The 15,883-nt window shown below is 37.0% G+C and overlaps 1 protein-coding gene across 2 annotated transcripts in view; it reads left to right on the top strand.

Annotated features, from left to right (window-relative positions):
- tanc2a (tetratricopeptide repeat, ankyrin repeat and coiled-coil containing 2a) overlaps positions 1 to 15,883 on the top strand; it is a 158,011-nt gene that overhangs the window by 34,302 nt on the left and 107,826 nt on the right. Inside the window, exons 2-3 of one of the 2 annotated variants that reach the window (XM_084114625.1) lie at positions 44 to 165; positions 10,827 to 10,907. The gene's annotated coding sequence lies outside the window, so the exon portion shown is untranslated. The remainder of the gene's footprint in view (positions 1 to 43; positions 166 to 10,826; positions 10,908 to 15,883) is intronic. The other variant, XM_084114624.1, reaches the window with a different exon arrangement.

The following is a 15,883-nucleotide window of genomic DNA, read 5'->3' as shown; positions in this document are numbered from 1 at the left end:
CATGCTTCTGATGTGCTGCTTTTGTTTTCTGCGTCTTATACAGAGCTGCTGAGGTTTAAATCTTAAGGAGATGGGACTTGGGCTCCTGCCCACAGGAGAACGATTCCAACTCGACCCCTATAGCTGTGACCGGTTTGCTGTGAGGCCCTGTACCTCCTTCTAATGGTGAGTTGACTTTCACTGTCTTTATGGGAAAAACAGGTTGTACAGCAAGGAATCAAGAATGGATCCCAATGGTTTTTGTTTAGTGGCAGTCTTGTAGATTGGTTGGTTAAATATAACTTATCACTTATAAGGTTTTAATGCATAAAGCATTTGCTTGTCATGGATATTTCTGGAAAGTTGTCAAGCTTAATGTTCTGCCATAACATCCTAAACAGTTGTGTAGTTTTCAGCAACATATAATTTGTCTGTCCATGCTAAAAGCAAAAAGGACTTCATGTTTAACACAGTTGATTTGCAATGAGATTTCATCGCAATCCAGTATGACTCCAAGCGATTGAAAGCGCATTGAAAGTATCTAGTCAAACCCAATAGCCTTAGAGAAACTGTTACAGATCAAAGCTTGGACTTGGAAAAGGTGCACATTTAAAAATGTGAAATCTTTACCTTGGCTATGCATGGATGCAGTCTCAACTCAAGTGGTAACTGCAGAAGCCATTTAAATTCACAGTCTCCTCCATCCAAAGATTTTGTTCTGTATGCAGCCAATGAATAGTAACTGATCCTCTGACAGCAAATCTGGCAAAGACAAAAGCAGCTATCCTTATTCCATGTGTCACAGTTTTACAATCCTTCTATGGTTCCGTAACTATTACATGACTGTTGTGCTATGAACTAAAGTGTGCATGTCAATTCCAACCATTCTTTTCATGACGCTTTTCATTTTAGTTGTTTTTTGCAGCCACTCTAACTTTCGAAGTAACACACTAAGTTGTTATACTTACTTGACGAGTTTTTTGTACCCTCCCTGACCCCTTAGTTTGCAAAAACGAGGCCTTACTTTCTGTCCGTAAAGCACATCGTTGCTGTGTCCGCTCGGGCCCCATCTAATTATCCTAGTGGCTGTCCATCCGTGAAATAGGCATTACACTGTGAAACTGAGCCAGTGTAGCTTTCCTCTGAACAATCGTGATAGCTTAGCAACAATGCGGCAGCCTATAATGACCATAACAACAGCAAGGGCACACCAGAGGATTATGGGGGATTATTACCTTTGATCTGCTCCAAAACAGGATGGGCAGAGAGTTGGGGGAGTTATTAGGAAAGAGGCAAGTTTATTCTTTCTCCCTTTTTTCTTCTTTTAGATGTAGCTGTAAGAGAAGATTGTTGTTTGTTTCTTACAGCAAAGGTGGCAGAAAGAATGAAATGTAGGGATGAAAAGCAAGGAGTCGGGAGAAGGATGCAATGGACTCTGTGTTCAATGTCCACCGAGTCATGTTTTATTAAATCTTATTTGCTATTTGCAGGCAGCTGCAATCGCAGCAGAGTCGAGTTCAAAGCATGAACTAGTGTGGGCTGTTTTAGGGACGGTAAGAAACGGACTTGGCCAGCAATCTTAACGAACAGCTTTTCTCTAGGACATCAAATAATCCACACTTGCCTAATACATGTTTAGGGGTGATTAATTGTTCTTGGTTAGAGCTGCAGGGTGTCAAAGACACAGTTCAAGGGCTCTTTAATGTCGTAGAATCCCAAATGAGCAATTTGAATCACACAGTCCCAGCGCTGGGATCACAGTGTCACTCTTACACTTTCTGGGTGATTCTCACCAAAACTGCCAAGAAATGTCCAGAAATCTGTCTGTCTGTCTGTCTGTCTGTCTGTCTGTCTGTCTGTCTGTCTGTCTGTCTGTCTGTCTGTCAGGGGTGCAATGGGTCAAATTGCGCAGTTTGATTATTTTTTATTTTTTATTAAATCACGGCTATAGGGTCACTGTTACGGTACGATTCGGTATGTGCTATGTTTAGGGGGAAAAAGGACCTCTGTCAAATGAAAATAAAGAAAACAAGAACAAATAATCTAACTACAAGAAACAGCACAAATAAATACAGTAGATCAAAGATACAAATAAAATAAACAGTGCTTTTCAGGTAGGTCTAACATTAGTTTTCAGGTACAGAAATTGAATAAAGTTATCAAATGTAAAGTAACATTGCATATTTGATTCTATAAATTAAAGATTAGATTTTCAATCTAGAGCAGTGAAGTCCTTGTCTTTTGTTGTTTGATTAACATTAAAAACACAGATATTAGGAATATTAGCTTGCTGTCACTTTAAGATATAATGCACGGATCCAGTACACTGATACTGTACACATGCCTGGACTGTTTCATTCACTTAAGACTTAACCAACTATGTCTGCTAGGATACTCACTAAGATGGGCATTTTGACAGAATTTTTGCGCGCTGTCTGAGACGTGGGTTTGGGCACTTCAGATGAGTACGCACACACAAATCTTCTCACAGTGCATGAGAGTTCTCATTTGAGTCTTCTGGCTCTTAAATGTTTAAATTTGACAAGGATTAAATGAGTTTAAACACAGTTAGCAACGTGTGCTGTTCAGGTCTCACCTGCGCTCGCGTGCTATTAACACTCGGGTGATGACGGCAGAAATGACTGGTCATATTCGAGCATACGGCACTCGCATTGAACAAAGTTTACAAAGAGTGACAGTTTTGTCCAAGAGTGATCCTTTTTTTGATAATCACTGTTGTAATGTTTTGGGAACCCAGAATGTGTGTACATCAACAGAAACATGCGTTAGCAGAACTTTGTCTCTGTTTTACGCATTGTTATTTTCAATAAACCGTATTATAGATGCGTCGTCAGATTTAAGATGAACCGCGGTACAAGTGGGTGGAGAGCGGTACAGTTCGATTTTTCCAGAGGACGTTACTCACCTTCTGTCTGTCTGTCTGTCTGAGCAACCAAGTAACCCACCAATATATTCATTTTAATGCAGGATTAATTTTGTATTGCTTAGATTACTGATTGAGTATCATTAAACATGTATCTGACAAATTTAGGTGCAAAACAGTACAGCTAGAAACAGATGCTGTTGTTAAAAATCACTGATTAAGTTTGGAGCAAACAAATGGTGCATTAGGGCCATCCAAAAAGGGACATCAGTTGGAAAAATGTTCTTGTTTTTAACACCGGCCAACATGTAAATATTGAATGGCTGGAGTTCTATCCACTCCTGATGATTTGTAGATGCAGATATCTGTGCCATGTGTTCAGTGTTGAAACAAACAGCATGGACCCTTTGAGATGTCTCATTTTAGAAAACCCCATGGTGCTCCTGCTCATGCAAGACAAGCACCACCTGCGATCTGATCTCAAAGACTTTTTTAAGGCAGGACATCTGTTTCAGCTGTCTGTTGCTACTAATTTATTTTAATTTTAAAGATGGATCAGTGTTTATTGCATTAATAAAAATTAATTATATTTTTGTTTTGATGCTGCAGAGATGATTTAGGCCTGTATTTTTTGGATGGGTTATAATCACATTTGTTTTTCTGCTGTTTGGCTATTTTCAAAAAGACTATTAGTGTACTATATACTGCACAATATAAGCTAGGCTATATGTATACGATTAGGGAAAAAATTGCATGATCTTGACATGTTACATTTAATTTTGTTGAGTATATTCAAGTTATCATTTCAGAAAATGTCTGCACGTTTGGCAGTCTGGTCAAATCATGTGTGAAGAAAGATATTCTTCACTCGTTACACTAGAAATCCAATGTTGAGCACTTATGTTACTTCACATATTGCCATTGATAGCAGGTAATCCATGTGTTCTATGCATACAGAAAAGTTGCATACAATTTTGAGTTTGCATACTGTACACTGCAGAAGTAGCAGGTAGTACAGTGTGCTCCTACAGTATTATTAACATAGCCTCTATTTCACAACAGATGGTGATAACTTTAAAGAGGGAGGCTTTATCCAATCAGGTTTTTATACTGCGATTTTTCAAATTTGTAAATAAAACCATTTTTCTTCATCAAAATTTCACTTTTGATTGAATGTGTTACTTGCTGTTTCTTTGTAATTGTTAGTGAAATTTACTAGCAATGTCTTGGTGAAAAAAAAATTCTACACATTTTTTTTCCAGTGTACTGACAAAATGAGCGGGGATTGATTTGATTAATCACCGGACGTTGCATAATGCTGCTTCTGTTTTTAGGATCAAGACCCTAACTATTGCTTTTTAAGGAAGGGAATGTTATCGCATCAGTTCTGTTTACCCAAAGTTGCTTTACAAATTCAGTGTAACATTGAAGTTGATATCTGTGGAGAATTTAGAGGGTTTCTTGTATTTGTCATTCCGGGGATTCAGCCTCTGCTTTATCAGTGATGGTCGATTAGATGCAGAGCGTTGAAGCCTCCATCTGTTTACCCAGAAGCACTCAGGCGTTGGAGTGTTGATTAGCTGGGTTATTTGACATGGTTGCGACAGCTGCTGGACAAGGAACAACTTTGATCGACAGTAACCCTCCATTCCTCTATGGTCTGATGTTTTATTCTGCTCTCTAACATGGTATCATTTGTTTGATAGACCAGTAGGGCCCTTCTAGTGTAATAAAGAGCTGCCTCTTCCCGGGTGTCTTTATTTCCAGCTGTACTGTAGTCTCAGTCTCAGATTGCTCACCCACCCATGAGAAATGATTTTTTTTGGTTTACCTATTTTTGATGACTGAGTAATGACAAGGCAATATATAAAATACACCATTTTATTTTAATATTCATATATTAATACACTAGTACCGTTCACAAGTTTGGGGTTGGCAATTTTTTTTAAAAAGAAGGCTGTTTACCAAGGCTGCATTTATTTGATCAAAATACAAAAAGAGTAATTATTATGAAATATTATTTAAAATAGCTGTTGTCTATTTTAATCTATTTTAAAATTTAATTTATTTCTGTGATGTCAAAGCTGAATTTTCAGCATCATTACTCCAGTCTTCAGTGTCACATGATCCTTCAGAAATCATTCTAATATGCTGATTTGCTGCTCAAGAAATAATTCTTATTATCAATGTAGAAAACTGTTGTGCTGCATTTTTGTAGAAACCATGAAACGTACATTTTTTCAGGATGATGAATAGAAAGTCCAAAAAACAGCATTTATTTGAGGCAGTGTTTTACAATAAGGTCCCATTAGTTAATGTTAGTTAATGCATTAGGCCTTGTCCACACTAATACGTTTTCGTTTGAAAACTCCTCTTTTTCTCTCCATTTTGGCCTTCCATCCACAATGAGACGCTGTCAACGAAAACGCTCTCCAAAGTGGATACATTTGAATACGCCGTTTTCGCGTTGTGGACTTTGGAAACGGGGGTGTTTGAAAACGATGACGTAATTTAGTCATGCGACGCATATTGAACCCATAGATATTCATGTTTATACCGGGATTGTGCCGGTTATGTGCTATTCACTTTCACACGATTGCTAAAATGTTACTTTGCACACTCTTCATATCACAGTCCTGCAAAGATGACAGAAAATTCTTGCATTTGCTGTATTTTTTTTAATCAATTAATCAATTCTCCAAACTTTTGAACCGTAAGGAACATGTATATTCCCTTGTCAGTGCCTTGAAAATACTGATGCTTTCTTCACATAAGCACAGAAGGGAAGGAAGTATGTTCTCATGATTATTGTCTGTAAACAGCAAACATTCAGCCATGTTGTTTACATTGAGTCAGATTTGTTTGGCCCCACATCATAACCACGGAGGAGTTCTGAGTGGGTGTCGTCACCGTAGGGGTCTTAGTCACAATCCGTGGCTTTTCTGATTCCCTCGTTGCCATCTTCTCGGTAACGTCTCAACTGCGTTGTCATGTTAGTGCTGGAAAAGCCCATGATTAAAACTGACAAAGGCTTGTATTTCAACACAGGCACAATCAAAGCTTTTTGACGAAATTGGGTTTTTGGAGCGCTTTATAATGTTTATAGAACGTAATAATTTGAATTCGACAAACTCTGAAGTCTTCAAGTCTTGTTCTTGATAATTGGTGTGCTTGACCGTTACGGTTTCATTTAAAACGGCTGTGTGAATGAATGATTGCAGCTGTAATCCTGACATTCAGTTAGTCTCCTCTTGCCCGTCATCTGCCCTTGGTCAGGTGACTACGCCTGTAATGTTAAACTCTGCACACGCTCGGTCCTCTTTCAGAAACTGCTGTCTGGCTGTGTCTGCCTGACGGAGCGGAGGGGAGTGTGTTGCTCCACAGGGACCGCGCACACCCGCTGCATGGGTTATATTACCTTTCCTAAAATACCACAAGTGCCAGGCGTGCACAGGGCACGTGGAGGACGTTTTAGCGACAGTGTCAAACTTGGGTAAAAACGTAGATGATGTTCATGCTGATGGGTTAATGTGAAGCACCATATGATAATCAGCATGATAGGTGATTTATCATAGTTGTTTCTCAGGAGGAATCCAAACCTTTGACCTTGGTCTTGCTATTTTGTTAAAGTAAGTTAGATTTTAAATCTCTATGGTGTCGTTTCTACACCACCAAACAGAATTGTAATAATAATGAGTGTTTAAGTATCACACAGCCATGTGGCTGGTTAGAATAATATTTTAAAAGACCCTAATTTTTATTGTATTATTATTATTATTATTTTTTATTGTGGTTTTGTTTTGTTTTTGTTTTGTTTTGTTTTTTAATTCGTTGTATGTATCGTATTGGTTTTATTTAATTTTTAAAACAACTTTTGCCTTTTATAAGAAAGATTGTTTAATTATCATACACTTCTAAATTTAGGTGTTTCTCGCAGATGTTTTCTCAAGCTAAAGGATGATCACTGTTGAGTTAGCATGGCGCATTGCATTAGATGTCATTGTAAATCTTGACCCTTAATGGCTGACAAATTGTAAATCGGTTTCATGAAATGAACCATTGCTGTGTATGTAAATCACTAGTATCTCTGGACACTAATATGTGGATGGCTAACCACCACACTACATGTCCCTTTTTTAATAAGATTTGACCTTTTGACCTTGACCTGAACCTTAACCCTTACTAATGGTACTTTCAGTGTCTTTACGCACCTGCAATTATCATTACAGGGATACTTTAGTCAGATTTATGTAACAGCCTGGCCCTTCTCTTTCTTTTTTTTCTCTCTCTGTCTCACATTTACTTTGCTATCTAGACTATTGTTTATTATACAGCTATTTATATTTACTATAAACTAAAACTAACCCTGTGACTATAAAATATCTTTTTATATGCATTTTTAGGGGGGAAAATGTAAGTAAGGTTTTGTCATATTTAGCTAGGGCTGGGTACCTTGACTTTGATACCGGTTCCTGAACGATGCTTTTTTTCAATACCAATTTTATGAAATCTGTTTTAACAAGATTATATTACATATTACCTAAAACAGAAACTTTTGTACAATTTTTTTTTTTTTTTTAGTTTGACTTTTTTTTTTTTTTTTACAGACTCAATGACTTATATAGGCCACTGGGGGGTGGAATATATGCCTCGCTCTCAAGCGCACGTGTGAAGCTTCCTGTACTGGCAAAAGTTGCCTAATGATTATGAATGTGTCAGGAAAGAATAGCAAGGAGACATTTTTATTGTTTATTAATAAACTAGTGTTTTCTGAGTCAGTGTTGGCTGCAAAGATGAAGATGACGTTGCTGACTCGTCATATCCGCAATCTAGTGAATGCGCGCACCTATAGAGATAAACGCAACTATCATTTAAATCACATAATCAGAGTATTTGTTTTCGATTCAAATTGGTTTGTTTAAAAGTAGACATTTCAAGCTTTCTATATGCCTATTTCTCATGTCTGTGAGGCAAGTAGCCTATACGTTTCATTTGTGACGAGCTGCAGTTCTTCTTACAGTCGAAGACGGAGCAACTTTCTGCTCTTAAGTTTATTCCGTGCGCTGTCAAGTGCTTCATCGGATTTCTCGTGTTGCCGGTCTTGGCAGTAATTATCTTGTTGCAAATATTGTATCGCGCGCTGCTGGCATTGAGCCTGGTGAAATGTAGCCACACTTTTGATCTTTTCCACATCTTTTCCACATCTTTTCCATCAATGGGTGTTGGGACGCTTCGAAATTTGGTACCGAATGACAAGACATTTTTTGATACTCTGCAGGCACCGACCGAATTGCCTCGATACCATAATGTATCGAACTCTGAACCCAGCCCTATATTTATCTTACTTCTGGGGTTTCCTCCCCGAAATATAGCTAAGTAAACCTTAAACCAAGCACACACAGGTTGGACACACACTTGGGGGACCAGATTGGGCAGGAAATCATAAATAGGGGTCATAATATTGTTGAAAGTCAATTTTTATTTTTATTTTTTTTCCTTTAGTGGTCTAGTATTTCTTTTCAGGGTGCAAAGTGGGATTTTTAATAGCTTTTAATATGTCTTTAATTGCCTGCTAATAGTTACTAGTTCGGGTAAAAAGGGTCTGTAGTGTGTTTAGATGGAAAAGGGCCTTCAAATTGTTTGAGCTTCTCCTAAGGGTTTTTTTTTTTTTAAGTTTTTGATTGAGTTTTTGATCAATAAGTTACTCCTTAATCCCACATTATTAAATATACTTCAAGGTAGTGCTTAAAACACACTAAAGCTTGGCAGTAAGTTTTAAAAGGCGCTATTTTTTTATGTTAATTATCTGGCGGTTTTGCACGTCTAGATTTGCTCTGGATGTGGAACTCGGCAGTGATTACCATGTTGACTCTAAGGTATGAGTTCTGTCGCAGCTGACTCTACTACCGCTTGTTATTCCCTTTCTTTGAAACACACGTTTTTCCTTAATGAGGGAATGGTTTGACACCTCATAACATTCGTATGGTGTGTCTCGCTGCTTAGGTTGACCTTTAACCAGGCTAATGAGCCTGTTTTTCGTATTGAGAGTAAAACGTTTAGTATACACTCTGCGGGCCTGCCCGAGCTGCCTCAGTGTAAAGTTCTTTAGAGTAAAATGGAACACATTTGAAATGGTGCTCTATTAGAATACTAGTACTTTGAATGCTAACTTAATTAGCATAAGAATACACAAGCTTGGTCGGTGTTTGCTGGAATTGCTTGGTGATGTGAGCCAAAAAGAAGAGTTGTTTAAGGGGCAGAGCAAGTTATTACATTTTGATTTAAAAAAATGTGTTGGTTAAAATAATTTTGAATTTTTAGTTGACTTAAAGCTTATTTATGTTTCCCTTAAGCAAGTTGGATAAGACCTTTTTAAAAAGGATAGGACATTTTATCCAGTAAGTCAGAAGGCATTTTCTGGAGCTCTGATACAGTAGTGCAGTGCAGTATGATTGACTAGTGGCTTTTGTTATTCTAAGCTCTTTCACAGAATTCACACTTTATTTCATAGTAAATCTAAATAACTTGAGTATGGTTATTCTGGCTTTGATCCCCACTAACATGTCTCTTGATGCCTGGAACTAATTCTGCATTTATTATGCATGTTATTTAGTTATTTTTATCTTCAAATGCAGTATGGTACTGAACTCCTTAAATCAATATTGCTGTGACGCTAATTTTTTTTTCTGTCCGTATCTTTTGAAAATACATTAAAAATTTAATTAATACAGGCCTCGACTTGAATACATTTAGTTTAAATTTCTGAATTATATATTCAGCATTTTTTTGTTTGGCTTAATGTCAGAAATATCTAGCCTAGGTGGTGTAACTCTCCAACAAAAAAAATAAACAATGAAGTAGTATAGTTTTTAAATATTAATATTGATTTTATATATTTATTTCAATTTGCCAAGGAATCGTTCCAATGTTCATATCTGTAGCAACAGTGATGTGGACATTTAGTTTCCCATAATGTTGTAGCAGTTCATAAGTGCTGGGAGTGAAAACTGAGTTTATGCTATAATTGTTTATTTAGCTGAAAAGCTTCTTCAGACTTTAGTTTAGTCTCATTTTCCTTTTTGCTTGTTTTTCTAAAACTCAATCGCATCTTTGTCATCTATCATGCCGCTCTGCCAATAAATAAACCATCTATCGTTTATGTACGTGTGTGTGTGTAAGTGTGCTGTATATGAAACAGTGGAGGTCCATTGTGGCATATACAGCACACACTTGTGTACAGGTTTACAGCACAATCTCACTTTCACCCTTGTTTCACAGTCATTGGCTGGTCATTTAAGGGTGTTTACACTTGTAGTTCGGTTCTCTTGGTTCTTTCATTTCTTTTAGTCCGGACCAAAAAAAAAGAGAAAATTATACACTTAGTCCTGGTTTGCTTGGCATTCACACTGTCGTTTTTAACACAACCTAAAAATACAAAACAAAAAACGTCTTTTGCGACAACTTGCCGAAAATCACGCTTGTTGAATGTGTGTACATGTGGTATTTTTACCAGCTGAGAACTCATGAAGAGGTTGTGAAATGTGTAAAAGACTCAAAACTGCGGCAGGAATTCCTCCTTTACATACACAAATGAAGATCTGTTGCAGTCCTTGTCCTTTCTCGTCCGAAATTTTCGCACGTTAAAAAATAAATACGACCTCACATTGTGTTAATCACGTTTACACACTGCATCCGAAATTTTCGTCTGTCATAAAAATATTCGGATTGGGTTATATTTTCTGCTTTTTCTGCATCTGTAGCTAACATTTTGAGAGGTGTTTTGACAATTCAGAGCCACCGAATGACTAATACGACAAAACGCATATGAAAATTTCGGACTCAGTGTGCAAGGACCTTAATGGGCAACGTAGACCCTATGATGAGAAGAACCCATTATGCTTGAACATTCTGTCTTTTTTAGGGTTGCATCTTGTGACATCTTGCATCTTTTTGGTTTGTTTAGATGTTTAGGTCCCTGTTGCGTTCATATTTCAGTGGAACCACACGAGAGTTCGTTTGGATGCGGACTGCGACCCCTGAAAAGGTGGGACTCCGTTCACTTGTTTTGTGCACACCAGGGTTCGGATGGCAGCGTTCACACTCATTCAAATTAACTGCACTAACTGAGCAATCACACCGGGATTCGTTTTAATCAAGTGTGAACATGCCACTCTCTCTGTGTGTGTGTGTGTGTGTGTGTGTGTAAAAGTCAGCCAGCACCACAGGGGATTTGTTGACTAGTCTGATTGATTGACAGCTCATGCCACCAAGAGGCCTCATGGGAGTGGACGGCCACAGGGGGAATTTGTTTAACCCTGGGATTACACACGTTCAGGCCATAAAGGACCTCATATATATTCATTAAGCCGACACCCCTGTCACATTGACAAGGATTTGTGTTATTGCATGTGTCTCTGAGAAATGTTTCAATCATAATGGGCTCTCTCTGTGCAGTAAATGGATGCACAACACAAAAAGATCATTTCTACACTATAAGGATGAGAGTTTGATGAATACAAATGGTGGTTGATGGCATGTCTATATATATATATATATATTAGTGTTGTCACGGTACCAAAATTTCAGTATTCGGTACCGATACCAGTGAAAATCCACGGTTCTCGGTACCAAAGCTTAATTTAGATTAAATTTACATAATTATATTAAAGTGTATATCACAGTTACAAAGATGGAAACTGTAGTATTAAAAACACTTTACAATAAGATTCCATTTGTTAGATAACATTAGATAAAATGACCTAACAAAAAAACAATAGTTATATACTGTCGCAATTATTCTCCTTTAGGGGTTAATTTAAAAATACATTTTTAAAATCAAAAGTTAACATTATTTCTGTTAACATTATTTAATGCACAATGAATGAAGTGAACAAACATGACCAATCAAGTGTTTGTATTAAATAACATTCACAAACATTAATTAATGTTGTAAAAATATATTGTTCACTCAATGTGTTATGTTAGATAACGCATTAAGTGATGTTAATGAATGGTATCTTATTGTAGCATTACCAAACTATACAGGAGATAAAATATGTTTTATTTGACTTGACTATACTTTTATTTAATCCAAAACTGTATTCATATTTAACTTTAAAAGGGCTTTTTAAACCTGCTAAGAGTTATCCAGCCAAGAATAAGACTATAACTGCTTTTCTGACGGACTGATATTAATGACGGCTTTTTATTTCTCATCTCCATAAATATATCTAGTAGTAAAGCTAATGCAAGGGCTAGAAATCAATTAATAGGCCTATGTCACACTTCCTCGTCGTCATGGAGAGCGCAGTTCGCACAAGCGTTTGTACTCCCGTGGCGTCTGTCGTTGCTATGCATCCATGAACGCGCATGGAAAAGCGAGCGCGCCGCTTCTATTATGAGCGCGCTTCCCGCGCGCCATTTGAAATAACGTATCTGCACGCGCAAAAACATCAGCACCACATCAGCAGCAGCACCGCCGATCGCCATCAGCGCTTTTATGAAGAGGACGCAACTGCACGCGCTTCGGGCATGCACGCGCATCAAGTACCGGGTTTGAGAAAACCTGGTACCATGACGTTTAAAAAAAAATTAGTACCGACTTGGTACCGAAGTACCGGGTCTTTTGACAACACTAATATATATATATATATATATATATATATATATATATATATATATATATATATATATATATATATATATATATTAGGGCTGGGGTAAACGATTATTTATTAAACGATTAGTCGGGCGATTATTTTATCGATTAGTCGACTAAACTAACGACTAATTTGAATTAATTATCCTGTCTGTTATTCGCATATCTCTGTCAAACCGTTACTCCGATGGATTTCAAACTCGACAGCTGTCTGGGCACGAGTAAGTGCAGTGCCAAGTTTGACGTTGTTTGGATGAGAAATGCAAAAGATATTGTTAAATATATCAGTAAAAGAAGCACTTAGAAGGTTGTGGTTTAAAAAATAAACATTCTGACATAAACACACTGTCAGCTACAATGTTTACTTCTGAATAATATAGTATAAACGTGATAAATCCATTTTGATTAATTTGAGTAAAAAATGTGTTTTCTTTACCAAGAAAGTGGCAAGATGAAAACCACTATTTTCTGTTTCAAACTTTCACATAGCATCTTTAGGTTATAATAACATAAATAATTCAAATCCAGATTTTGATTTTCAAAGATTTATTATAAAAACAGATTATTTTTCCCCAAAAATGCAATAAATTCATGACACGTTTTTAAAAAAAATGCAATTAATCCATTGAATCAATATAAAAGTTATTTTTCATATTGAAACTGTTGAAAATACACAACAAAGTAAGTTGATCCACATGACAGCCTCTGAACTCGGTCAATAAATTACTAATCTTATATACAGACACGTAACGTTACTGGACTAAACATAGGCTACATTCAATCAGCCATCGCTAAGAAATACCTTCTGAAATTTGTTTACGGCGATCAGCTGTAAAATGGTCCTGCTCGGTTTTCGTTGACTTTGAGTACAAGAATTGAAAGTTTTTTAAAAGAGCCCCTGGGGTTAACGTGTCAGCATTCGACATAAGTTTGATGCTGTCGTCCAAGTCGGCATTTCTCTTCCTCCCGCGTGCCTCATCTTCTTAATCTCCTCACGTAAATGATTAGATTTCGATGGCTTACGTTTCTTCCCTACGGCAGAAATCACCACAGGTTCATCAATGCCGTCAAATGTATAATTTTTTGTTGTTGTTTGTTGATCAAAAAGTGCAAAGTAGATAAGGAAAACTAGGATGCCGGGTGTATTCAAAGCGCCACCGTTACTGTTTACAATGCGTGGAATGGTGCGCTGTGATTGGTTGAGCGGATTTATCACATTCTGCAGAGAAAGGAGACTGGCGTTTGTCGCGGTTTGGAAAGAAAGGGAGAAAACATGACAGAATAACACGTGTGTGTGTGGCGAGCTGTACCTCCGGGAATGGTAAAAAATAAAGAAGCGTCGACGCAAAAAATATGACGTCGACGTCATCGACGCACCGCTACAGCACTAATATATATACATATATATATATATATATATATATATATATATATATACATACATATACATATACATACACATACACTGTCTGGGGCATGTTTTCTCTTTTCACTCATGACTATAATGAACATAATTATAAATGAAAAGTATAAAGTCTAAAATATGTGTGTGTAATGACAGTTTATATTGCATAATTAGCTGTGGTTCAGTTGTACATTGTAAATGGTCAGTTTTCACTCAGGCAAAGAAGAACAGATAGCTTTTCTGAAGGGTGTCAGAAGGTCAGCTTTTTCTGCCTTCCACGTTATTAGCTCTGATAAAGTGTCCCTGATGGTGCAGGATACTTTAGCTGCACTGTATGAATCGTAATATAGTGTGACATGTTTTAATATGCAATTTCACGTGTCACCGTTGGTTAAATCCTTCATGTCATGCTGTTTATATTTTATGTAAGAAATGAAATGTTTTTTAGTTAACACCAGCACTGTTTGTATTGCATTTCCTCATGGAAATTTCTACCATCTCTGAGCAATTTTACAATCTTAGAGTAATTCAATATTGTTTTTTCCAGCATGAGACAGATATTAAAAAGAAAACAATAATGTAATCCTCAGAGAAATATGGATTATACAGAATTCGTTATACAGGACAGATCCTATTTAATACACTTAATTAGGGGCCTGATTTCAGTATTACTATTTTATTTCAATATTTTTATTTAATTAGTTTACTTTTATGACATTTGTGTATTGTAAAATAAAAAAATATATAGTGTACATCAGAATACAGAACATTTCTTCCTTAGTATTTATATATTTAGATTTATTTCTTTTTTTGTATATTTTATATTAGCTTTTTTGATTAATGTCAGTGATTAATGGATCGTCATGGTTTCCATCTGTTTTTTTCCCACCTGTTTTTGTTGTGATTCAGCTTTTTGGGGTTTTGGGCTCAGTTTCAGACACTCGATGTCTTATTGTGGCCACCTGATACCTGACCGGGGGTCATGTAGTAACTTGGAGCCAGATGCTACTTACAAATCAGCACAGAACCCCACCACCCCTTTCTGAAAACCTGCTGTGTTAAAGGGATAGTTCACCCCAAAATGAAAATGCTGTCATCATTTACTCTTCCTCAAGTTGTTCCAAACCTGTATGACTTTCTTTCTTCTGCTGAACACAAAAGAAGATATTTTAAAGAAGGTTGGTAATTAAACAGTTGCTGGTCCCCATTGACTTCAATAGTAATTTTTTTTCCTACTATGGAAGTCAATGGGGTCCATCAGTCGTTTGGTTACCGACTTTCTTCAAAATATCTTCTTTTGTGTTCAGCAGAAGAAAGTAAGTCATACAGGTTTGGAACAACTTGAGGAAGAGTAAATGATGACAGCATTTTCATTTTTGGGTGAACTATCCCTTTAAAGGAAGAGGACAAGTGGTGGCTCGCCCTGTCGCCCTGGAAACACTAATCATGTCTTCCAGCTTGATTGTGACTTGTGTCTTGGACTGTAGATAGGGACTATCAATCTCCCATTCTGATTGGAGAATTACTTGTGGTCTGGTGGTCTGGTGTACGGTCTAGTATGTTTTTTTTTTTTTTTTTTCATTCTGATTCAGTACAGCAGTATTTCCATATCTGACTGCTGCAAATACATAGATTTATAGTTCATTATAGAGACTGGCATTAAATCGGAACTGGATGGTTTTTGCTCCAAACACATGATTGGCTCACGGCTGTTATTTTTGTTTTATTTTGGCTGATCTCTCTATTCCGGACTTGCACACAAACTGCAGTGCAGTCATTTCCCAAAAGTCATTTGTGTGGGAAATATTATAGAGTCTGTAATCAGGACGTTAACACAGGTCAGAAACGGGACGCAAAGAGGAGAGGCAAATATAATTATTGAATTGGGAGTGGGGGTTTATATGAATGTATCTCTGAAGGATCTGACTGTCTTCAGAAAAGTTTCAATGGCATTTTC

The sequence above is a fragment of the Abramis brama genome (assembly GCF_963993115.1).
Source record: "Abramis brama genome assembly, chromosome: 1".
In the NCBI taxonomy this organism is placed as follows: Eukaryota; Metazoa; Chordata; class Actinopteri; order Cypriniformes; family Leuciscidae; genus Abramis; species Abramis brama.
This window is presented reverse-complemented; position numbering and strand designations above follow the sequence as displayed.